Genomic DNA, 27,355 nt, shown 5'->3' with positions numbered 1-27,355 from the left:
GTCAAAATATTTTATTCATTTGTTATTTGTAACATCTTCTCTCCTTTAAATTCTGAGTGAAGCAAAGGCAGAACATGCACAACCTAAAATTGTGAACCCCTGAGTTCATAGTATCCATTTACTAATGTGGATATTTTGTGCTGATACTTTGTGTTGCACGTTGAAATTGCAGTTTTAATTGTTCTTTACCTTCTTTTAGTCTGAGATAACTCCTTAATGGTATTTTTCAGTGTTGTTAACAAAGAAAAATGTCTTCTGTTTATCTTTAGATAACATGGACAAGTTCAAAGTTTCATATAGCAGTAAAGAGTCTTTGAGTTCATATTGCTTATATTATCTTTGGTTATTGTTCCATTTAGAAATTTCAGCCAGTGCTTAAGCTTCATTAAAATATATAGCAGATATGACTTACTGTAAAGTCATTAATAAATAACAGCATCATTAATTTTCCTAACCATTAGCAAGTAAGAGCAGAAGGATGTGATTGTGACTTCATACATTTTAAGAAGCATTTCTGTCTTACGTCCTAAATTATGTAACCAGCAGCTTGCAAATATGCACTTTTTTCCATTCAGATCTTTGTTTACGTTTCATATGTATTGTAATAGCACCTAAGGAATAAGAACTTAATAATAAAACTAGTGACTATTCTTAAACTCTGAAATAGCACTTTTTTTTTTTTTAAAGAAAATTTAGCAGAATGAAACATTTATTGGTTGGAATTAAAAAATCTTTTAATGATGACAAGTACTATTTATGATTCATGTCAAAGAAAGAGATAATCCTAAAGATCCTAAATCATAGAATAAGAAACAGAAACTAAAATCCAGGCCCCCGCTGAGCTCAGATTACATTTCACAATTACCCACAGACTAGCAGTCTTCAGAATTGTGTGTATCATCATGGACAATAGGGCGATAACAGCTGCTAAAATAAAATGGATTATGGTTGTATAGGGATTTGTAAATAATCAAGAGTACTTTAAAGAGAGTTAGTCTCACCTAACTGAGACTCATTGCTGGCATCTCCAGGGAAAGAGTGAGTGCTGAGAGAATGTGCAACTTGCTCCTTTGAATTAGCTTTTGCTTTTGTAGTGTGGGAGTTATTTCTAGAGGTAATCAAAGCTCAGGTGATCCGTTTGGTCTGGTTGTGCATCATGTGTGATCTGAATCAAGTAATCAAAATAAAATGTAACCAGCAGTGCATTAAAGAGGTGGACAGAAAGACATCCATGGCCCAGCCTACCTGGCGAATCTCATTTATCTGCTTTGAACAATGAAGGCTTTATACCAAAAAGCCCTTTCAGGAAATGAAGGATTTGACAGTATTAGGGATCTATGTTTAAGTGTTCATCTACATTAGTGCAAACTCTTAATCAAGATATGCTACACCATTATGAAACTGAGCTTGCATACACAGACTGTAGCTCAGTCAACCTCTGCATATTGACAAACAGCCTGCTCAGGAGACAGGTCTATAAAAGGGAAAAACATTTTGGATATATAATCTTGTCAGTAATCACTCATTTTCAAGAGATTAACTATAATGAATATGAATTGGCCACACTCCACTTCAAAGGAATACCCAAGTTTTTAATATTAATATCTCTCAGGATACCCCACCCTCACCCACTCTTCTCTTCTGATCTGTGCATTTTGCATTGCACTTTGAATTCTCGCATATGACTGTATCTATTTTTCCTTCGGGCAAAGAGCGGTGAGGGGAAGAGAGGAACATGGGCCTTACTGACTCTTCTCCCACACTGCTTTTTATGCAGCTGAAAGAAAAAAATGTGTTCCTGATTCTAATTCCTTATCTAGATAGTTGTTTGTGCATGTATACTAATCTAGGCAAATTTCTGAGCTAATTCCAGCTATTCTAACCTGGTGAGGGGTGGTATTGATAACTCATTAGCAGTACCTAATCCTCCTTGACATGGATGATCATGGCTACAATGTAGATTAATCTTCAGAGGTCTGCTGAAGCAAATGTAGCACCCCAGAAGTGGAGATGCAAGAGAAGTTGTCAAAACCAAAAGTGGTAATGGAGCAAAACCCAAGACTTCATCGTGAAAATGAAAAGGAATAGACAAATTGGTTTTAGCCAAAACGAGAGAATGATCTATTAACATGTAAAGCTTTTAGATTCAGTATGTCTGTCCACTCAGGGCAGTATGCTAAAAGAGGCTTCTTTTCTCTGCAGTGCTCCTCAAGATAACTTTACTTCTATTTTGACTAAATCAAATAAGTAACTGATATTTTAAACCTTTACTATTCATTTAAGAAAATCCACAAGCATTTTATTAATTTTATCTTCTATTGTTTGAATGACCTTTTTCCAACTTTCTTGAGAGATTTCAGCCATGTATTGTCTTTACTCATTTATTTCGCATTGACAGTTACCTAAGAGAACCTTTTGAAGACTGTAAAGCTGGTCACTCAAAAATTCATGTCAGATCTGTTTATCTGTGTAACCTTATTTAGATTGTATATGGATTTTAAGATAGTCTTTAATGCTATAATTGCTATCCAATTTTCTGCTTTCCCAGTAAATACAGCAGGCTGTGTAAAAGCCCCAGTATCCATTGATATAGTGATAAAATAACAATTTAGATTCCATATTAAGTAAAGTGAGGGAGAACTATATCTGCAAAAAAGGACTAGTTTACTGAGGGTGGTGTCTAGTATAGTAGATAAGCTGATCTAACTGCTGCTTCCTGTTCTTAGACTGTATGTCCCATCTCCATCATGGTGCTGGCTTATTGGCTTTTTGGTTGGTTGGTTGGTTGGTTGGTTGGTTGTTTTTTTACCCCAATAGTTCACAGAATCACAGAATCGTATAGGTTGGAAAAGACCTTTAAGATCATTGAGTCCAACCGTAAACCTAACACTACCAAGACCACCACTATACCATGTCCCTAAGCACCTCATCCAAACGTCTTTTACATACTTCCAGGGATGGCGACTCAACCACTTCCCTGGGCAGCCTGTTCCAATGCTTGATAACCCTTTCAGTGAAGTAAAATTTCCTAATATCCAGTCTAAACCTCCCCTGGCGCAACTTGAGACCATTTCCTCTCATCCTATCACTTGTTACCTGGGAGAAGAGACCGACCCCCACCTCTCTACAACCTCCTTTCAGGTAGTTGTAGAGAGCGATAAGGTCTCCCCTCAGCCTCTGCTTCTCCAGACTAAACCACCCCAGTTCCCTCAGCCACTCCTCATAAGACTTCTGCTCCAGACCCTTCACCAGCTTTGTTGCCCTTCTCTGGACACGCTCCAGCACCTCAATGTCTCTCTTGTAGTGGGGGGCCCAAAACTGAACACAGTATTCGAGGTGCGGCCTCACCAGTGCCGAGTACAGGGGCACGATCACTTCCCTACTCCTGCTGGCCACACTACTTTTGATACAAGCCAGGATGCTGCTAGCTTTCTTGGCCACCTGGGCACACTGCCAGCTCACGTTCAATTGGCTGTCAACCAGCACCCCCAGGTCCTTCTCTGCCAGGCAGCTTTCCAGCCACTCTTCCCCAAGCCTGTAGCATTGCATGGGGTTGTTGTGGCCCAAGTGCAGGACCTGGCACTTAGCCTTGTTGTACCGAGTTCATGGAATTAAAGTGGTAGAAAGCTTTTTACATTTTTGTGGGTTAGAATACTTTTTTCCTGCTATTTTTCTCATTGAATAGGTTTATTATAGGGCCTTAAAAATGGCAGAGTTTGCAGAAGACATGCAGCAGAACTGGGAGTTCCACAGTGGAAGCTATGAGATCAATTTATCTTTAGCCACACTTCAAATTTTCATTTTTCTTTTTTCTCTATCAAATACAGAATATTTAACCTTTCCAGAGGAGGGCCAGTCTTAAACTAGACACCTCCCTCCTCTTTTAAGGAGGGAAGAAACAGTAGGAACTAATAGTAGGAAATAATAGGAAAAGTCCAGTGCTTCTATTCCCCTGGGATTTAGTCCAGCTAAGGAAATAATTATTGATGGTCATATGGACTGAAACAGAGACTGCACCATCTTCATAGCAGATTCTAAGATCTCCTGGCTGAATGGACTCTTCATCCCTTCTCTTAAAATTGAGCCATTCAACAGCCTGTGGACATAAAAGAGAAAAGCGAAGAGGAAGTCTGACTGTAGTGGATTATTAGGGAACTCAGCTGGGAGTGAGGAGGTGATTCTGATTCTGCCTAGCAGACCTGATAGGCAACTGGAGTGCCAGCTGAGAGGTACCTAAGTTTTAATGAAACACACCCTGTGTCTGCAAAGTAATGAAATGCACCTTTTCTGCACAGAAAGAGCAGCAGCAGCAGGAGAAAACATAGAAAATTTATTGATGGAGACTGTTCAAGAGAGCTACATCTCCAAAACTGAACATTACATTGAACATATATGGACACCGGAAAGCAACCAGTGCTACGTCTGGAGACACAGTAAGAAATGTGGTGAGTAATCTGGTCTTGTGGAACATACTAAGATTCAGAGTGGGAAGCTGAGGAATCATTCCTACTTTGGGTGATTTTAGCTACATGCAAAGATAAATCAGATCTTGATAAAATAGATTTCATAATTATTTGGGAAAAATAAATACAGAGGCCAGCAGATCAGACATTCTTTTTTTTTTTTTTTAAGACTGTATACTGTAGGGCAGAAATCCTTAGAAATATAAAATATCTTTCCAGGACATCTTTAATAGAAGAGGTAATACATTGGCAGAATATGAAACAGGTAAGTGAATCCAATTATACGGGAATACACGCAATAAGAATTGTCCTACCATGCTTAAAAGAAACATCTCAATCTTAATGATGGTTTAGGTAGATTGGTTACCTAACTCTCTTAGAGAGAGTTCAAGAGCATGCTGAATGGATTCATTCTTCAGTAGCTAGATTTCAATGGGAGGAGGTGATCACAAAGAATTTGAAGAACTATAGTAAAAAAAAAAATCAAACCCTAGCTATTAAAGAAGAAATTTGTGGCAAACAATATGGGTTCAATATTCTGCATTGATTGTGATAATTTATTTTTTTTTTTCTTTAAAAAGAAGTTTGTAAGCTTTTAATACTTTGTTTGGGGAACTGTGGCTCTGCTGGCTTACATTTGGAGTTATGCTTTGTACCTGAAGTACAGTCCCAAAATATATAAATAGTTGAAGCTATTCAGGTTATAAAGGTATTACACAGAGGATAGTCTAATGTAAGACGAAACAATGCAGGCATATAACCAGACATTCAGATAAGCTCTGAAAATGACTCATGTTGCAGATTTAAAACACAACCAATATATGGTTAAAGAAACCATAGAATTAGGAGAAGTGTGTTGTTATGGGGTACAAATAACTCTCAATAGGATAGAAGTGCTTCCTTGACCTATAGAAAGAAAACGGTGTACAAAAATTCATGGGAAGAGTATGTTTTTGGGAAAGTTTTTACCTAGTCCAATTGCTTACTTAAAGGTCTTTCTTAATTAGTAAAAGTGCAGAACAGGTAAGAGAGACCAATCAAAGCACGGAGTTTGAAATTCTTACACAATTCAAACAGAAGACCACTGTCCTGTCCTGACATTCGAGCACAAGAAGTGCCAGACAAAGCTGTCACCTGATGCTTGTAAGCAGGGCCTGGGGGCACACTTGTGCAAAGGCAGGGTGATCGCTTGAGACTGGTAGCATACGTTTCCAAAGCTTGGACTGAAGTTGAGTGTCAGTGTGCAGAAGCAGAAAAAGGATCTCTAGCTGTACTGTATGCAATGAAGGAAACATGTTGGTTTCTTTTTCCCGAGGGAGACCAGGTTTGGTAGAAAAAAATCATGCATTTTGAAAGACGAATACAAAAAAGAAATTAGGAAAGGCTTCTGGATTTCAGAAACTTTTCTTTTTCAGTTTCAATTGTATGATTTACAAGCAGAGATGAAAGAGGAAAAGACGCTGTGGTAACAGAAAACTTGTTTTCATCATGAGATAGAAATGAAGTAGGAAGACATAGGAGTCTGATACTGGAACTAAGTGAGCCTGCTCAGAAAAACTGCTTCACAAGGTGTGACAGTCCTCTTTCAGAGGATATGGTCTGTCACTGCAGAAGCTGCAACATAGAATCAAACTGCCAAAGATAACGATGGCTATTAATATCTTGCCCTTATAGCAACTTCAAAGCAGATCTTTGTGACACAGATGATACTGTATTTAAGAACAACAGGCTTTATTCTGTGTTAATTTCAGATGGCTGGTTACTATTTTCCAGATGTGGTAGTACCAGAAATACAAATATCAAACATAAAATTAGGTCAGCGAAGTTTGTTGTTAAGTTACAGAGCAGTATCCTTGAACCTGATCCTTTCACCTGCTCCAGTGTTGTTCAACTGAAATCGGAAATCAGACCATTAAAGTATTTAGCCAAAAATAATGGTATTGTATGCTGTTGTAAATACTATAAGAGATTATGGAGGGGGGGTACATGTATATATATACATATATATGCATATATATGGAGGGGCGATGAAGATGGACAGAGACAGATAGGCACAATGGATCAAGTCTGTTAACACTATAGAACTGGGTTTATGTGTCTATTATTTGAATAAAATGTAAGAATATGGGCAAAGAAAATAGTGGTCTTTAAGGAATTTTGCCTTATTCTGGGGAGGTGGTAGCTAAGCAAAAGCAACTGTATAAAGAATATAAAACATATCTTCAGTGCCTTCATCAAGAGGAGATGGGAACGAGGTGGACTCTGTGTGCCTGTCTTCTGAAAAAGAACAAACTGTAGAGTGCAAAAGGATCAGAGGAATTGCTGAGCAAAAAAACCACAGAGTAAATATGTAGTACTGTGTATTGTCTCTTTGGAAAGGGTTGTTGAAGGACAGGTAATATGTAACTTTGTGTTGCAAGGCAACACCTCTGGAACATTCTTGTAAAACTGGTTTGACGTCTGTGCACAAGGAGAGCCAATTTGGATACAAGGACAGGTGCAGACCTTACCTCCTCTGTTTCAGATCTTAGAAAAACATTTGTAGCTTGCTTGATAAATAGCAAAGGTTTGCCTTAGAAATGAGTCCAGGGACAGAAATTTCCTTACCTGCAGGATAGCTGCAAGTGCAGGGCTGGTTCCTGGACCAGGGGAAGCTGTTGTGCCCACTGCAGCTCCTGCCCTGCTGAGATGGCTGGCTTTCCTGCCAAGGAGGTCAAGGTGTGTCTGGTGTTCGCCCAGGTCTTGTCTTGGATCTGTACTGGGGGAAATGGGAACTTGGAGTGAGCAATGTGGCACGCCAGCCCTTCAGCATCGGTGTTTAGTTCTCAGACATTAACAGCCACCTAACAACGTTACTTTGCCCTGGAAGCTGCCCAGTTTCTGTCTGCTTAGCCTGATCCTTGATTTTTAGTCTAGTTCTAGTGAACTTAATCTGACTGCACCTGTATTCATTCTCCTTTTTGGTTATCAGATATAGTCTTCTCAGCTCAGCAACTCCATTACCTGAAGCTCAGCTAATTGTCAGTCCTTTTCTCCTTGTTTTCTTCTTTCCCACCTGGGATATTCTTCAGTCCTGTTTTCTTCTCTACAAGATCTGTACTATAATCTGCTCCAACATCCATTCATTTGTTCCCATTTTTTCCTCGCTGAGTCTTAGACTTGGATCTTGTCTCCTCTTTAGGTCAATGCTTAGGCTTTCTCCTCTATATTTCACAGCCTGGAGAAGGAAGGTGTACCACAGAGAGCCAAGAAGAGACAGATTCCCTTTTCTTTTTTCCAGTTCTAGCAACTGTGCAGTCCCACTCCTACTCTTCTGACTGTGAAAACTGTTACGTGAAAAATCTGACTTTTCATATAGTAACTCCATAGCTTTCATTTACATCCGGGCTATACAAGCCTGTTGCCTAGCCCATGACTTATGGCAGAAGCTATGAAAGAATGTACGGTCTAGAAGCACTCGGAAGATATGAGGGGACTGAGTACAGTGAGCTGTCCTGCAGATCTGGTACCTGTGCTGGCTGGTCTGGAGCTGTGAGAAACTCAAATGATCTTTGTTTCTCTGGCAAGTTGGTATTAAGCTTGTATTAGTATTAACTGTCAGGCTCCTGAGGTCTTAGCTGCCCTGACCAGCCTCATCTGGGGCCCCCCACCCACACCCTGCCCATTGCTCTGGGATCTTCATTTAAGCTCAGGCCAGGGCTAGCAGTTCTGGTTTAAGCTATGATGTAGCTGTGCCTGTGTCAAGATCTGCTTCTGGCCCTGTTTCCTGGCTGTATCCCCTGGATAGACCCCAGCCCTGGTTCATCACTTGCTCTGTCCGGGGCTGTCTGCAGACCCTGTTAGCAACCCTGCCCAGTGTGGCCAGCCCCAGTGGGACAGCAATCACTGGGGCCGATGTCAATCCTGGCTTCCCAGCCCTGAGGGAGCAGACGTCCCTTGCCATGCCCTGACACCAGTTTGGTTCTCATATGTGCAGTTTGGCCAGTCTGAAGGCTAAAAAAACCCCATCTATATCAAATGCCAGTGTTAAAACAGAGCAACGATACAAAAAGAGTACAGAATTATCTTCAGTTATCCTTTCTCCCCACAGAGCTTCACAGTGTGTAGCTCCACAGCAGCTGTAACATCACGAGGAAGTTATTTACAGAAGGCACTGTAGGTGGGGAAAAGAAAATTCCACCCCTTGGAAGAGTTGGCTGCTTGTGCAGTTCCTGCGTGTGCTAGATATCTCTGGTAGCTATTTGCCTTCATGGCAGATTTCTGCCTAATGTATTACTTCTCGCAGCGCACTGACTCTTCCAGCTCTTTACTTGGGTCCTGACCTTGTTTATACACTCCTTTTTATGGGTAATAAGTGCAGGCCTCAAAAAAACCCTTATCATTGTACTTCTTAATTCCCTAGCCAGTTCAAGATCCTTTCTCTCGCAGAAAATGTTTGAGATTAATACGTGACTTCTAGGTTTGCCTGAAAAAGTAATGAAGCATTTGGACCTTTGGCTTGTGGGCCTTTTATTTAATTTTATTCCTCCCTCACAGCTTGGATCATGGAGCTGGAGCAGAGGGAGCAGGCGGGCATGCCTTCAAATTGTAATTTGCCTTCAGCTGTAGCTTTTCTTGGCGTATGAATGCAGTTCCTGAGTGTCACTGCTGAAGTGCTCCCATTCATGCTGTTTCTGTAACTGAGCCCTTATGGCATGCTGATATAGGAGCCTCTATTTGTTTAAGAATGTGTGCAGTATAGTTTTGTACAAAAGCTATTACACTGGGTAACTATGGATTTTCTGAGAGGCTGGATGAGTTAATAACTAAAGACACTTTTCTTCTTTCTGGTTGCAAAATTTTCTTTCTTCACACTTCTTACTCCCAATTTTTGTGATCTTACTTTGTTACTTGATCATTGTTTTGCCTGTTTAATTTGGGTAGGAGGCTATTAGTGTATTGTTTCTAGATGATGAGTTTTCAAAGACAGATTTTTTAAAAATTTTTTTCATTTCTTCTATTTTAGGTATTTGGTTTATCTCGTTTGCTAATTATATCAGCTAATCTTTCCAACCATATGACTGTACTGCATGTCAGATCATATGATTGGATTAGTTTCTTAGAAATCTGTGATCAGTTTCTCCTTAAACACTACAAGAGCAGTGTGCAACTTCCAATTATCATCTAGTGAATAAGACTTTTACTTAAAAACAGAGGTTTTTTTCCCCTTTGGCTTGATATATTCTTCTTTCACCATTTTAAAAATTAAGCTTTTTTTAAAAATTTTCTTTCCAAGTTTTCACACTGAAATAGCAACAGCAATTGAAAGGTAACTTCTCTTTCCACATTTTTTCTCTTTATAATTAAAGTTGGTTTGAGCCTGCAGTAGTTATATTTGAATTTCACTCTCTGGTGTGGGATTCCATCTCAGTGTGGAACGGTCTTGGGTGGAAGACAACAGCAACAGAGATCTCACCCAGGGTAAAACCTACCTTATATGTGTTAGAAGGGAGTGGTGTCAGCAGATCTCAGTGAAATACTTCCAGACAATAAGATGTGCCTTTGCTAATGACTGCTTACGAATGATTACATTGGGTTCTGGGGGAGCAGAAGCCTTATAGATTTGGGAGGGGAAAAAAAAGCCACAGATATTGTTGAATGGATTTGTTTTGTTTACTTTACATTTTATTTATTTACAATCAGGTTTACTTATGAGAATGATAGGAGAGTCATTAAGCCATTACACTTAGAAATCCCAGTGATTCCTGAAGTTTTCTTCCCACTCTGAGTTTAAGCCCTACTCCGCGTTCATGCTGTCCATAAATTCAGCTGCAAAGGAGTACCTGATTTTTGGGACAGGAAAGTTGAATGTGTCTCCATGAAATGATACGTACATCAGTTCTTTGCAGTCCATTGGGTATGAAACTCAAATGTGCTTTCATCACACTGGGCTATTGCAGCATCATTAGTGTGGCACGTAGCATGTTGTATAGCATGTCATTCACCCTCCCTCCCTCCCAGGTAACTCCATGTGGATGCATCACCCCAGTGCAGCAGATTACACAGCCTAGGAAAGCATGTGATAATAGCACCTCAGTGAAGGATCTCAGAGGATCCTAGTGATGGTAGCTTTTAGAGAGACTGGGAACTTCAGACTTCAGTAGATTACTGGGGGAAAGCCAGTTACTAGCATTCTCACATCAGCATCTGACCTGCCAAAAAATGTAAATCCCAAACTATTTACTTTAATTTCACACATTTGCTCTCTGAATCAACAGTTTTTTTACAGTGCCTTTTCAGTGGCAGCTGTATTGAGTGACTGGGAAGGTTTAAGGTACGTATATCAGAGACAGGAGACTCCAAGCTTTTATATTTGCAGAGGAGAAAAGATTTAAAATTAGTTGCCCCCATCCAGTTTCCTAGTTGCGTTTCCAATATTTATTCTCATAGCATCACCTCCTTCTGCTATTTCTATTTACACTGCCAGTTCTGGCAGTTTCTGTTTCTCTGTAAAACTCCCGTAAGCTTGGCCCATGTCTTCGCCAAAGCTGCATGTAAATAGTGTTTATGAAGCTGAATGGCTACTGTGGCAATAGAAGTTTTCATTTGAATTTGTCCGAGTATTGGACAGTCATACAGAAGAGTCACACTCAGCAGTGTGGGAGGGTGAATCTACCCTGTGAATTTGTAGTTGTTTGTAAATACAGCCATATATTCTCTTTCATTTATTGAGCTGGGTTTTGGTATGGAATGCAGAAGTAAGTGAAGCTGCTGTTCCCATAACACACAGGAACAGCAACATAAACTGGAAGAACTGATTTATGCCCTATTTCCACTAAGTTATGCAAATTGGAAACCTTCAAAAGACTTAGCAATCTGATGCAAATGGTACGATCATTGTTGGAAGCTGATTTCCATGTGTATATGTCACATGCATGCCTTCAGACAACATACAACCATCTTCTATTAGCAAAAGGAAGTAGTATGCATTCATTTAATGATTAAGGATGACCTTGTTTTCAGAGGGAAAGTAAGGAAATAATTTTGTCATGAACAGACACAGCTGGAGGTAAAAAGAAGAAAAGATGAATTGATCCTTTTCTGTATTCTTGGATTTTCAGAAAGGAATCAAAAGAACATATCTAACAAAACCTGCATACAAAACAGGATTAAAACTGACCTAGAAACTAGTATTGAAAATGCGTATTCAATGGGGCAATTTATATTAATGATATCTATATAATCTCTTAAGTGTAAAACAATTGTTACATGAATGTTAAGGTGGAGGGGAAGGTGAAAAATGCTATAAAAAATTACAAGGTTACAAGATTGATAATTCATCAAAGATGGGGTGGGGGGGAAGAGCTTTAATTTTCCCTGTTAGCACCAGAACTCCAGTACTGCATATGATAGTCCCTTCCTATGAACATGGCCTCACTCTTTCCCCTTACCTTTCTTACCTTGTTTTGTTGCTGTGTTTGATCCTGATCTTGTTTTCTTCCTCCATCAATCCCCACACTATTATTCTTTCCCTTGCCCCATGTATTATCTTACATCTAAGTGTTTTAAAGGCCAGCTATCCACATACACTATATAAAGTGCGATCCCTACTGTAGCATACAAATATTGTAAAATTAGCATGAAAGCATAACTACATTGCAGCTCTACTCATACTGCAATTTAATTATGTTTTTATGCTGGGTTTATAGTCAAGACTTAAGTACACCTAGAAAGAAGACTGCTTTCTAAGCAGGGTCATCTGTGACCCTGTAAGATCAAGGAAAGAGGAGAAGCCTGTTTTGGAAAGCTGGTCACTGATTCACAAAGAAAGGGTGAAGAGCCCTTTAGATGGATATGCAGATGCAAACCAGAAAAGATAAGTAGTCAGACTTCAAGAGAAGGTCTTCATTGTGCTTAGAGGCTTTGCTCATACCAGTAAATAAAAGAAAATTACCTTGTGGAATCAAGCACTACTGTGTGAATATATGTATAATTTAATTGTTAGCACAATGACTAACTATCAAGATTTTGAATCAAACATAAATATTTCAGAAAATTCACAGTTTTGCTTCTCTCTCCTTTTGGAATGAACATGAACTAGGGCATCACCTGGCCTCAGGGTTAGAAATATGGCTCCAGCCTTTTCTTACTTTTGTAGACATAATCACAGGCCTCAGAAAGGGGACAGAGCATAGATAATCATGTGACAGGATTGTTGTACTGAGGAATGGGTAGTAAAAAATGTAGTCAGTCAAGGTAAAGTGTTGATTAAAGATCTGATCCCAAGCTTATTTTGCATTTTCAGCACTTCTGTGAAATTCCCAGGGTACATTAGAGGTGCCTTTCTCTGCAGTCCCTAAGGGGAACAAGCAGCTGCTTTCTCTTATAGTGCATCTCTTCTAAAGACTAATGGGATTTGCTGACAGGAGAGAAATAATTTGCACCTGTCTATGCCATCTTCAGAGCATCTGGTCAATTTAAACCAATTTACATCAATATTCAAAGAAGTGTGAATATTGATGTAATATTACACTTTGAAATTGGCCCATTCATTATTTATGATGGATTGTTACTATGTGCCAGTTTCTTTTTGGATTGGCTATAAGGAGGATTACTTGTTTCTATTGACCAACAGCAGTGTGGAAATTCTGGATCCTGCTACAAATGTTCATGAAGAACACATTCCCCCATTGAAAAAAAGCCTCTGATACATGGATCAAATAAAAATTCTGGTTCTAAATTACTTATGTGCCTACAAGTTTTTATTAGGACACAAAGTAGTCTGGAAGCATTTTACGAAGTTAAGTTTCACAAGCATCTCAAGAGCACGCCTTTGATTTCTCACAAGTTTGCCAGGTTCTAAGCATTTGGGGTGAAATGTTCCATCTGAGAGATTTACCTTAGCCTGAATTTCTTTGGAAACCATCAGTAAACAGTGTATGGCCATTTTGTAGAATAAGACTGAAGAAAACTACATGGTTCTTTCAAGTTAAAAACAATTAAAAGCATTGCAGTGGTGTTAATGTGAATCTCTTGTAACTCAATATGGAACAGGCTACTTGACATTTGGCACCGGAGCAGACCTCTGTGTTAAGAGTGTGCCATTTGCCAGCAAGTATCTGTGAAACCTACTGGCATAACTTCAATGTGTAGGGTAGATCAACATGCTGGATGAAAAATTAGTGATACTTTATATGAGCTGTACTATTATGTCCAAGAGCAGCAGGCTGTGCCATGGATGAGTTTCCAGTCTTTTCTTTGATGCTTTTCAACATCAGGAGTATGTCTAATGGTTCCTTGATTTTTGTTTTAATTTTAAATCAGAAAACATGTTCCTCACTAAGACAGCAAAGTCAAGTGCTGGAAAGTTAGGAAATGATAGGATTTATGTTTTCTTTGCAGCCTTATCTGAATGTGTACCTATTAGGATGCAATTTTTTGTGTGTGCTTACACTGTTTTGTTTTGGTGGGATATTTCTTTGATTCAGTGCTCCTAGTAAGCCATGTGAATCATCAGGGTGATTCAGAACTATAACATACAGGAAGCTGCTCTTGCTTTATTTATTACTGCACTTAGAAGACATGTAGTGACAAGACAGGGGACAGGAAAAAATATTTAATGCTGCTGGCCTTAGAACTACAGTGTGGTTTTAGGCAAGTCAAAGAAACCTTGGTTTTTTGCTGTGATCACTGGAATTATCTAGACTCTTGGTCAAGAACAAGTCTGAGCTTGCACTGAAGCCCACAGAGATCTATGAGATCTTCTTCAAAGCACCCTTATCACTTCCAGTTTCACAGACAGAACTCCTGAGAATGAACTTGAGATCAAGTCTTGACTCACTCATCATCTGGCTGCCCAGATGCTCGTCTACTTTGAACAAAGAGTAGAAAGAGGAGACTGACTGGCCTTTCCCAACTTGTCAGGGCTTAATTTTGCAACCATTGCATTCTATGACCATTGTGAAACTGAGAAATAGTCTGGAGTTTATAACAAAAAGGTAAAACATACTTAAGTGAATAATTTTATAATAATTTACATTTTATACAACAGATTTATTTTCATTTTTTTCATTTTTTTTTTGCAGAAGCAGGAGAATAATTATTTTCTCTTCTTTCACCTTCTTTTGCTTGTGTTCCCATTTAGCTCTGGATACCATGTGGGATCTCTTTTTTTCCATTTACTTGGTCCTATTCACAGTTGGTTGTTCTGACGCTTTCTCCCTCCAAACCTTTCAACTACGCAACAGTTGCAGTAGTCACTTTCTGACTGAAATGTCACAGCTTCTGCTCTGCAGTGTCAAGCAGTGTCATTGCAGAAGAATGTTAAGAGAAGACTAGTGAAGAGAAGGTGAAAATAGTGAGGGGGAGAAGAGACAGGAAGATGAGGATGGAAGCAACTGGTGTCTGCCACAGAATGCATCCTTCTCAGTGTGGCTGGCAGCTACTGGAACAGAGCCAAGGCAGATGTGTTGGACTCAGTGAAATACTGCAGTCTTAGTCAGGACCCTCATTTCCCTAATGATTGTTGACTCTTTGTGTAAAAACAAAGACTTTTAGCTTAGGGTGCACTGTCCTTGCTACCTGCTGACCTTGTGTCCCTTTGTGTGAACAACTGATTTGTTGCTTGTTATTTATCTGCATTTCAGCTGATTCCCAAATTGCTTTGAATTTTTCCCATCACTAATTAGAAAGTGGATGCACTGAAGCATAAGGTGAAATCTCATCTTTGGCAGTTACTTGGAGACTCTCAATAGTTCTCCTTAGTAGTTCTCTGTATTAGCATGATCATCCCATCATAAAGAGCCCTGGCAGGTTACAATAGCTACTGTCTCTAGTTCATGCCTGCCAAGCCTGTTCATTTAGCAGCAGGTGACATTTCAATGAGAGTTTTAACAAGTTTCCCCATTAGACAGCGTCTTGTTGGTTTCCTTATTATAGCAAGATCTGCTTTCCTTCATTAGCTAGAAGATTTCTACTTGTTGTACAAATATCCAAGAACTGGTAATGACTTCAGACTTTATAAACTAGCGTCCAAGCCCAATTAGAGCTAGTTAGATTACTTACTGGGGGAAAAAAAACAAAAAAGAATTTAAAAAAAAATTAAAACAAACAAACAAAAAATCCCTCCAACTAATTTAAATCCAGAACTTGCTTTTTCATTTACTGTTGTGGTTTCTACATGTTATTCCATCAGTGTAGCAAATGTAAAGAAAGTATATTCTGAGAGTCCTTTTATCCTGACAGAGCTTTGTACAAAAAGCTTATTTGTAAGTGGAAAAAAATACCGTAACCTTTCTACTTATATTTGACAAGTTGATACCTATTGTATTGATCTGAAGTAAATATAATCATGTTGCTGTCCCACCTTGAGTTTTCTTGTGGTGCTTTTTGCAGATATGACAAGACAAGCATTACAGATCCTGAGTTCTGATCCCTCGTTTATGGTTTCATATCCTGCTGCTTTATACCAACATGAACATGGACTAGACCAGAAATAACATGTTCAGTAGGAGATGATTTTTAGAGGACAATCTATTTTGGGCCAGGATCCCATCCTAGAGTTAAGCGTAGGATATCAGCTCTGGGCTTAGAACTTCTTTAAGAAGAAAGAAACAATTATAGAGACATAACAAGTTTAATCTAGCATTTAAACAGCATAAAATAAGAAGTTCAATAATGGATTATCATCTTCAGGAAATCACTGTTTACAACCTGCCTCGAACATACTGGGATTCAACGACAGAATCCATGTGAACAAAGAATTACTATTGAAAGGGTCCCCAAGGCCCGTCAGATGAATTATATAGCCTAAGGTGAATATATCTTGAGGTGCAATCAGCTGTATAAATACACTCAGTGTCTGACCACCATTCCAAGCAAACCTCAGTATACAAACCTCAGAATACTGCTTTGTTGTTGCTCAGGTGCTTATAGATGTCTGGGAAGGAGGATGTCCGGGAAGCATAAACAGTGCAGTGAATTCAGTAAGTGTTGCCTGTATGGAGCTGGGCAAGTTTGCACATCAGTTTCTTAAGAATCTCCCACACTTTATGAGGTCTTACCATGTTGTTCACCAAGAGGACCGAAGGCAGTATAGGAGGCTGTTGCACGTTTGATAGTCTGTGATGTTAAGAGGGAATACCCTGAGCTGCATTACACTGCTGTTAGCTACCACGGAGATTTACTTATGGAAAACCAGCACATTACAGCACTTTAGTAGAAGCTCCGTAGAGTGCCATTTGTGCAAATGCATTCATGTCATAGGAAAACTAGCAAAATTAGTAAATTATTTAAGAAATATTGATGGATAGGGAGGATTGCAAAAGCAGCATGTATTAATTGGATTTCATTTTGTTAAAAACAGTTGAAATAGCTCCAGTGACTAGATCTAAATCATAAGGTTGTATGGAAAATCTAGGCTTTTGAATAAAACACTGGTCCTGTTGTCTTGCATATCATTATATGCTTTAACAATATGAAGAAAAGCAACTAATTCCCTTCTTTTTATTGAAATGCTTGACTTTATTTGTGTTCATGGCTATCAGTGATGGTATCAGCCACAGCTGATAGCTGATCCCCTTGTTAGTGTGGTGGCCTCTGGCTTATTGCATCTCTCATGGAAATTATTTTGTATAGATTACAGAGCATGATTCATGGGTTTTCATGGGGGCTCAGGACTTTGGATATTCTCGTGAACACACTCCTGTGAAATACCGTATCTCACATTTCATAAACTTGAGAGGGATGTAGTGGCATTAGCTTTTTCTCATTTTTTAATGGTCTATTCAAATTCTACTCAAATATCAATTTGCAAATACTCAGATGCTAAAGTAACTGGAAATACATAAGGTTCTCATAATATATGATCCACAAACTTATTATAAATAATAAAATAATCAATAGCAGACCATTTATCTGAAAGGTGGTCAAAATGTTTAATTTAGTTTGTAGAGTTTTTGAGTATGTATCTGGAAAGAATCAACAATGTATTTAGTGGCAAATTGTTAATAAAGAATATATAGTATTTTCAAGGCATGCAATTTTTAAACTTAATTTTATCTTTTGTGACCAGGCTGTGGTTATGCAGATATTCATAAACACAGATGTCAGTAAAATTCCATACTTTTCTTTCCCAGAATATTTACAAATTCATTAATTCATACTTCTCTTTTTGCTTATATCTTAAAGGTACTCTGTTTAATATTAGGTTATAGAAGTTGTGTAATAGGAGTAACCTGGGCAAACATTCATAGCCAGAATATTGGTCTTTCTTTTTTTTCATATCCATTCATATTCCAAGTAACCTGAGAAGGATGACATTTTCAGTTGTATTGTTAATGGAGAATACATCCTTGCTTAGTCTTCTTTGGTTTGGATTTAGCTCTTCGCTTTGCTTCCTGAACAGAGAAAACAATGCCTAATTTTAAATTAGTGGTTTGAGTTTTAACTTGAAATATTTTCTGATATGATACATTCATTCTCGTGACCAACTGCGGTGTCATAAGTCTCCAGAACCAATTCAGATAAGGCTGAAAAGTCTTATACCTTGCCTAGGCCTAGTGCTGTAACATTAAATTATTATGTTCTACTGCTCTGCGATTTGAAGGCACTTTAATTTTCCTGCTAGCAGGGAATGATGAAGGCAGGAATGTATGGAAAACCTCCTAGCTGCTTGTAATTAGGGTGCATTGGTACAGCTGAATAAATGAAAATCTCTCACAAGTAGAGCTCTCACTGTAAGAAAAATATAGTTACTGTTTTGACACATGATGTGATGGGTTTCTCCCTTTTGATGCAAATGTTAACATTATTCCTAATGTACTGAAGTACCAAGCAAGGTAGCACTAAACGGCACCACAGAAGTTACTGTTTATCCCTACATACCATCCTTTTTTGCACATACTTCTATTTCAATGCTACTCACATCTGTAACATTTTAGTCGATGTCAGTACAGTGAACTCTCCCACATTTTTATTTGATATAGCTGTGTCATGATTTAACCCCAGCTGGTGACTGAGCACCACCCAGCCGTTCACTTACTCCCCCCCAGTAGGATGGGGGAGAGAATCAGAAGAGTAAAAGTGAGAAAACCCATGGGTTGAGATAAGAATAGTTTAATAACGGAAATAAAATAAAATAAAATAGTAGTAATAATAACAACAACAATAGTAATAATAAAAGAATAATATATAAAGCAAGTGATGCACGATGCAATTGCTCACCACCCGCTGACCAATGCCCAGCCAGTCCCTGAGCAGCGGCCCCCTGGCCAGCTTTCCCCCAGCTTTCTATGCTGAGCATGACGCCATATGGTGTGGGGTATCCCTTTGGTCAGTTGGGGTCAGCTGTCCCAGCTGTGTCCCCTCCCAGCTTCTTGTGCACCCCCAGCCTCCTCGCTGGTGGGGTGGGGGGAGAAGCAGAAAAGGCCTTGACTGTGTGTAAGCACTGCTCAGCAGTAATGAAAACATCTGTGTTATCAAGACTTGTTTCCAGCACGAATCCAAACCATAGCCCCATACTAGCTACTATGAAGAAAATTAACTCTATCCCAGCCAAAACTAGCACAAGCTGAAAACTGTGGCCTCCATTTCTTCTTGAGACAGATTGTTATATAAAGGGGGTAGAGAAGCAGTCTGAAAATTGAATAGTTATGTTCTATGTTGTATCGCAATGTTATATTTTTTTGAGAACAAGTCACTCCTACTTCACCATCTTGGCATAGCTTTCAACAAAAAGCTTGGAGGAAGTGTACATGCAGCTATGAAACACGATGTGCAGAGAACAACTCCATTACACTCGGTATAAACCAAAACAGTGATACTTAATATCTTCTGAATCACATTTACTCAAAGAACATTTAGAGTTAGCAAAAACTTCACATGGAAAGTTTGCTTCTTTATGAATATGTTAAGGCACATTTCTTTGGAAATCTGATCTGAAATGTCTCATTAACTCTATTCGTAGAATAGTTTATGAGCTTGTTTACCACAGAGAACGAAGAGGTTGCTTGTAAAGTTTGTCCTAACAAAATTCAGGTGGACACTAGTGATGAAAAATTACACTATATTTGCTACAAAATCTTCCTTCTTTCCTCACAGGATTACAAAAATGAAAGCAACTGGAAAAAATATTTACAAATGCAGCATACAAAAGCTACAGTATAAGCCAATTCCTGGAATTCTACCATTTCTCCAGATATTTTAAGTTCAAACTTCATAGTAAGATACTCCCTGGAATGTCATTGGTCCGAGGATCTCAAAAGGATCTCCTGCCTTAGAATTGATTTTGACAAAGATACAAGTAGTATGATGAACTTGTTCATAATTCCAGGGAATTGTTTAAATTCTCAACAGTTCTCCAACTATTTAAAAGTACTTAATATTTTTAATGACAGAATTCAATATGTGCCTTGGCTTTTAATTTGTGAGCATAATATACCATTTAATTGAGGGAAATGTGAATTCCCCTAAAAAAAAAAAAAATAGAAGATATAGATAAATGTTAAATACTTTCAGTGCCACCTATTGGCTGATAAATTATTTGATTTAACGATAAACATCAGTTTCATAATTTTGGACAAAGAATTGAGATAGGGCTACTTATACTAACATTTCTAATTTGTACTGAAGGTAAAGCCAGCGTTAGTGTCTACAATCACATGCGAAGACATTATCCCATCTCCAAAGAATTTAAACTCTAAACACATATTTGTTTTTTCTTTACAAAAACCAACACATGAATGCATCCTGTGGGATGCTTCAGACATCTCATGGTGGGACCGATGTTCTAAAGCATGTAGTGAATAAGTAAGGTAGAGGGAGACATAGGAAGAGGTCAGGAAGTGATTTAAACTTGTCTTTTTAGCCTGACAATGGGCTTTTTTTTGTCTGAATATATGATCTAATCAGTTTAGCTACAGCTAGCTTCTCCTTTGTAAAATTTCAAGCCAAAGATACTCTTCAATGCATCTCAGATTCCATTTCTCGAATATACTGAGCACTGTGGCATCTCTGAGCACTTAAGCGTGTCCTTAACTTTCCACATTCATAATTTCATCAGGAACTTGAGGAATACCATTCAGTTCACTGGAACTACACACATAGTTAAAGGTAATCTCACAATTATTTTCTAGAGCAAAGCAAAGTTTTCCACCCTGCATGAATGGGGCTTATATATTTTATCATCTTTAAAATGTTCATGCTTCTTAACTCTCCTAATGGCTTTGACTTTAGGATTTTGGGTAAGCTATCCAGAGGCTGTGTTTATACAGGGAAGGCTTATTTGTTGCATACATAGTTATGAAGCTTGATATTTCATTGCAGAGATGATAACTGAAGAGTTACAATTATTTCTTAGTTCTAGGAATTTTACCCTTAAATATGATTTACACTTTTTTCCTCTGTGTTCTGAGTTTTGTGTTTGTCCCCTGGATAAATTATGCCACAGTAAAGAGGTGAAATTATGCCTAATAATTTCAAAGAACCTAACTGCTTTGAAAATTGGGCTTGATTATAGTTCCCTACGGCAGAAAGGTACTTAGGGTCCCATACAGCTCTTTGTTCATATGTTGCTGACACCTTTTTTAAGAAGGTGTCAGATTTTTGTTATTTAATTGAAGAATATGTTCCAGGTAAGATATCTTTTTAACCAGTGAAGCAAAAAGGAAAAGCACTTGGGTTGACAGAGAGTTAGCTTTTCTCTTTGATAAACTAGGTATTTTAGATCAGATGCTTGGAGAAGAGCAGAGCTGTGCCAATGCCAAGAGAGTCCAACTACTGCAAACAGAATGGACCAATTTCTGGCCAGTCCTTTCCTGAGAAAAGGAATTTATCTCAACCTCTTTAGCTACCTGAGAGTTCAGAGTCTACCTAAACTGGCTAAGTTCCTTCTATAGTCAAAGGCATCTTCTCCAGGTTGGCAATCTAGAGAGAAATCCTAGTTATAGGACAATGAACCAGAACAGTAAAGTACCTTTAAGAGGTGCCTATCCCATATCAGGGACTACACAGGGAATGCAGGTGACCTTAAATGTAACACAAAACCTTTTTAGGAGACAGAAATTTTGAGATGAGTCCTACTCTTACTGTCAAACTGTTTGACTTTGAATATGAGTAGGTCCTTTGCGAGCATTTCCAGTTGTCTCAGTTTCTTCGGGGGGGGCGGGGGAAAAAGTCACATCTGTGTTACAAAATAATCTTGGGATCAATGTCCCCGGCTGGGGGCAGGCAGGGCAGGATGTATCTGGCTGAGGTCCCAGAGGTCATGGGACTGGCCCCGGCTGTGGAGGTCCACCCTGCCTGGTCCATGGGCAGTCTCCACCATTCCCGTCCTCATAGTGCACTGACACTGTCAAAGTTTTGGCACTGATTTAATCCCTCCTTACAGGCCTTTTCTACTCCTGGCATTAATTTTTGCTTCTCCTTTCTCCTTATGCCCTCGCTGAATCAGGCTGCCCTTTTCTGGCACTGAAATGCAGCAAAGCAGCCTGAAGGCTGTGAACTTTTGGCCACAGACTCAGAAGCCATGACAGAGGCTGAGGCAACAAAATGACTCAAAGCCTGAAGCGCCTTTGAAAAAAGAAAAAAAAATCTGTCCCATAAGATTTGAAATAAATTAGGTTTTTACCGAATGACAACACAATCCTTGGCGAAAGGACAAAAGAAATCCCAGAATGGAAGCAGTACTTTCCCTAGGCTAACATGGTGCAAAAAACCCATGAGCTCCAGTGCTAAACTATATCCTCTTGGTGAGGGAAGAATCCCACACTACAATAATTATTTAATGACAGAAGAAAACCTCTGCCTTAGAGTTCCTCTGAATCCCAGCTTTCAGACCACCTCCAGCAGAGGTGAGCTGTTCCCAGTTTTCTCTAGTTTATTTCAAAGCTCTGGAAATGATTGTAGTTCTTGTATTCATTAGTCTGCAACCTATTTGCTATTTGGTAGCACACAAAACTATTAAGCTGGTGGTCCTACTTAATTCCCATATCCGAACCTGGTACTATATAGGCTGAACCAGAAATGAGCTTTAGCTGTGGAAGCTTATTTCCTGGCTAGGGGTAGAATCATGAGGGCATCTAGTCTTGCAAAATGCGAACTATGTAGGGGACTGGAAAAATAGATATAGCAGCTGATTTGCAATACTTCTGATGTTAGAGGCTTTTGCTTACACAGGTCACGAGATGTTGGTGCTGTCACATCCAAACCAAAATTCACATTTTAATTAGTCTTCTGGATAAAACCAAATGTGGATCTGGAATATAACCTGTCTTTTTTAATACTAAAAAGCCATTCATCACTTATGTAGCTTTTTTCATAAATGCTTTGATTTTTAATAGAACAATTTGTTTAGCTTAATCAGCCTTTAATTTCCCAAATATAGACAATTTTTCACATTAAATTGTCAAGTGTTTATCTTTGTGTAGATGATAAACTTTTGCCACAGAGTTGCCTATGGTATCATCCTCATTTTGGTAGTTTCCTTTTCCAAACAAACAGAAATCATGTAAGACCTACCTTGCAGGTAAGTTGTTTACCATTTTTCAATGTTTAGATCATTTGACTTAGAAACTCATTTCTCTTGGTCCAAATTAAAATAATTTTTAATAATGTTCTTAGTGAAAAACACGTAATTATTGTGATTAATCTCAACTGATGACAACACACTGCACAACTAAATTGTCACTCTAGAAGAAAAAAACCAGCGACTATTTAACAGGGTTTCTTGTGTCATGATGCTTGTTCAAGTATTACGAAGTTCATAATAAATTATCTCCATATGGTATTAACTATGTTCATGTCAAAGACATTGGTCTCAAGTGTGATGATTTTAAATTTCTACAAACAAACGTTTAGTAGAATCAGTCACTTGAGAACACAGTAACAATATAATTCCAGCACTAATTTGCTATCAACAAGACTGTCTAAATGTATGCACTGAGCTGCTACTTTCTTTAAACAGTGGTTCTGGGTTGTGTCTCTCCACAAAGTATTTAAAGACACAGATCACTCTTTGTTAAGGATCTCTCTCAATCAACTAGTGTGTTACTTGGAAATATAGAAATAAAAATTAAGTAAGACTCTTTCCTACATTCCAAACTGTTAACTCTCTGTTCTCCCTGCAGTTTTTAAAAAAGCTAATTGCTGCACAAATTAGGCTCGACTACAGTGGAACATAAAGAGAAAAGAAAGAAAAGTGTGGGTTTATATTATCAAAAATTCATATCTGTGGGATATCCTTGTCTGACTCTTACGATTCCATGCTTTTTGGTCCCAATTAATTACTGAAATAATTCTGTGGCTCCTTTTACTCAAAACTATGATTCTAAGTCACAGCCTGGTACTTGTATTTTATCCAGGACAGTGTCTATCACTGTTCATTAAGTAGAGAAAACTCCTTTTATATTTATTCCTGAATGTTTTATAAAAGTTGAGTTGGAATTCCAAACTTTCAGAAATTGGTATGTGCATTTGGAGCTGAACTAGACTTAGCTTGAGAGCTCTTTTTGTTTTTGAAAAAGTAACTATATTCTGAAGTTTATATGAGAATATTATAACTTTATTTCTGTTTAAAGTCAGCTGAAATAAATTCTTTTTGTTGAGGAGCCAAATCATTTATTTGCTGCAGTTTAGTACATTACAGTGATTGTAGTCCAAAATTATGTTCTCTGGATATGCTTCATGTGATATTGTTGGCTTCTTAAGCACATCCTTAAAAAAGATGCAAAAAAAAAATCTTAGCCCTCTTTCATAAAACAGCTAATAACTCACAGTTTCATTGGAATCTAAAAAATATTTACTACAGTTTTAAAAGATTTTGTCAGGAAAAAAATTCAAATGTAAAATGTATGTTTCTGGACAGCTTGATTGTTAGGTCCTGCAGCTGTGTCACATTTTTGTGTACAGATATATGTTGTAGATTTTTCAAAATAAGCAAGGTTCCAGACCAAGGGGGTACAATATGATGATGCATACCGAGAGTGGTACAGTTCCTTTAATTCTTGTTTAAAGTGGTTTCTCAGTCTCCTGAGTACCACCAGAGAGACTAGACTCCTTGCTTATTGCTGAAGTGGCAGATTGCTTAGTACATGTACCTCATGGTGCCATAAGGATGACACTTCACTGGATGTACCCACAAGCTCTTTACAGTAGGAATTATTTGTTTATTTAAATAGTAGCCTGTTTTTCTGTGAAAAATGCTTAGTAATGGCTGTCCACTAGGAAAAAAGAAAAATCCCTGAACCCTTAGAGCTACTTAGACTGGCAGCTGGTTTAGTCAAATAGCTTACAGCATCGTTTTCTACTGTGGCAGTGTTCTTATGGGACTTGAGTCTTTTTTACGCCTGATGCTGGACAGCAAAATGATAACGTTTATTTTATTAATTCGTTATGACACAGAATTCCCATAAAAATCCTCATGAGCAATTCTTTGTTGATGAAAATATACTCTTCTTGGGTCTTTTTTAATATATCTCAGTATATTGATTTGTCAGCTGAAAAGGGCATGAAAAGTCAGCAAAAGGAAAAGCAAGCCCTAGGAAGGAAATAAATATATATTAAGCACAAATATTACTCCTAACTGAATATATACGTCATATTTTCTATGTTGTTCAGTGTTTGTTTTATAACACTCTAGCATTTTCCTCTCATTAATTCTAAGAAAGCCAATGCAAATAACTTCAAGACAAATAGCAATATCATTGCATAAGACCAAATTCATACTACTAAATTTTACCTGCCTTTAAAATTAAATATCTCATCTAAAGTTCTCAATGCTTCACTCCACTTTGTGCTCTTTTACAGAGCAGTTCAGCTAGAATTTGAGTGAATTGCCATCTGGAAGTAACTGTCTGTCTCTATTTGTGTTTTCCTCCCACAGTTACGGTTAGGTGAGATGGGGTGCCTTTCCTTCACCTTCCCGCCAGTCACCTCAAGCTTATTCGAATGAAGTGAGTATAGGAGAAATTCATGTGTCCTATTCCTTTTTAATTGTACATTTTATGGAAAAACAGTTCACATTTCTATCTTATTCTGATATTAGTTATTATTTCCATCTTGTCATGTATATGTCAGAAATACATTACTGTCCTTAGAGCCACTAACTTTTTAATATTCTCCATTGAAGCAAAACTTCTAATACAGTCAGGATTGTAAATGAGAGCCTTATTCCATTGTAAAAGTGACAGAAAGACACACAAGTGCTACATAGTCACATTTTTATTGATTAATTGACAACAGAAAAATCTTTTTTTTTTAATGGGATTATAACAAAAAGATAAAATCCTATTTATTGTTCTTTTTTAATTGACAGTTCAATCCCTTGTTAACTAATTCCTCTACCTAAATAGACCCATAATAACATATTTGGGAATCAGACTTTCATCCAGGAGCCAGTGATGGAGGTGTCACTTCTGATGATTAGTGAAGTACAGCTTGACTCTTTTCAAATTTGGCATTGTCTTGTAAAATAAAGGAAGATGTATTTTATATTTGCATATATGCTTTCTAATTATTTAATCAAACGAGCCAAAATTTTACAAATAAAAAACATTTGTCATTTCATTACTGCATTGTTTGGGGTTGAAGAGACATTTGATTATCATAATTGAGTAACGGATATTAGCTACAATTATAATCAAAACAAACATAGAACATTTATACGGCATCTTTCACCACAGGGTCCTTTTCCAAATTATATAATCCATGTACAAACTGAGCATGAATAAAGTGTTAACGTTAAACAACCAAGCCTTCAGCAATCAGTCATGGTGAAGTCAAGCATTTTCTTCCAGGCATGTCTTAAAAAAAATGTGGTATCTCTTTAACATTAAAAGGCTAAATATTAGGTTATGTGAACACTAAATATTTCTTGCCTCAATTCTATACAGTGACTAAAATTTTATTGTTTAAAAAGATTTAAAAGCTTAACTTATTCACTCCTACTCCACAGGATGCTTTAAAGAATGTCTTCATGTATTTATGATTTGCTTTCCAGTGATAAGTGTGTGATTAGCATTAAACTGTGCCTGGCCTTGTACACAAGCATGAAACAGTTACATCACAAGCAGTTACATCACTCTGGAAAAATACAGCTTTCCATTAGAAAAAGCTGTTTTACTTAAGATGGCATTTTTGACACTAGAAGTTTATTGTTTGGGGTTTTTTCTCTTTTTATTTCTGATTAAATTACGATATCAAAATGTCCCACTTATGAATTATATTGAAATGAAGAAATGTAAATTTTCTATTCCCAAAACTTTTGTACAAGAAGATTGCTTCATTTCATGCATTTTTAAATAAGAAATAAAAGGGTTGCAATAAAATGATTCATTTTTATTACCCAGAAACACATTTTCTGATGTTCTGTAAATGCTCTGAAAAAGTGCCTTCCAGTACTGTTTTAAATGGATAAAATGGTTGTTCCCTTATAGATGAGATCATGAATCCACTGCAGGCAGTGGGAAGGTTGTCATGAGCTTCACTTGGGCCAGGCATTTCAAAACAGGTTGTTGGATTTCTTTCTCAGCAAATCCAAAGGTCAAGTACTGAGTAACTATGCTATGGAAGAAAAATCTTATGCAGGCTGAATCCTAATTAAGGGAGCTGAGTAAGGTTTAAATTCCAGAAATCTGGAGAATGCATAGGGAATAGTTTTGAATACTAAGATTTCCAAGTACCAGGATTTGAATATTTGTGATATTTGAAGGAGATCATGAAGCCTTACCTCTATTGTTTGTTCTGCAACACACAGTTATGACCATGGAGAAATATTTTTCATGTAATCTTGTTTTCATGTTAGCAGTATCTCCTTCATTATTAACATTAGCGAAGTTGTATAACATGTATAACCATTTTTTGTATATACATGTGGAACACTCATTTCTATGAGAGACACTGTACTATATAACCTGTAG

At 37.8% G+C, this 27,355-nt stretch overlaps 1 long non-coding RNA gene across 2 annotated transcripts in view; it reads left to right on the top strand.

Annotated features, from left to right (window-relative positions):
• LOC142406134 (uncharacterized) overlaps window positions 1–27,355 on the top strand; it is a 108,426-nt gene that overhangs the window by 39,115 nt on the left and 41,956 nt on the right. For both annotated transcript variants that reach the window (XR_012774456.1, XR_012774454.1), the window contains exon 3: window positions 4,296–4,445. This is a non-coding gene — a long non-coding RNA (uncharacterized LOC142406134). The remainder of the gene's footprint in view (window positions 1–4,295; window positions 4,446–27,355) is intronic.

This window comes from Mycteria americana, chromosome 1 (assembly GCF_035582795.1).
Source record: "Mycteria americana isolate JAX WOST 10 ecotype Jacksonville Zoo and Gardens chromosome 1, USCA_MyAme_1.0, whole genome shotgun sequence".
NCBI lineage: Eukaryota > Metazoa > Chordata > Aves > Ciconiiformes > Ciconiidae > Mycteria > Mycteria americana.
The sequence above is the reverse complement of the archived record's forward strand: the minus strand, read 5'-3'. Positions and strand labels throughout refer to the sequence as shown.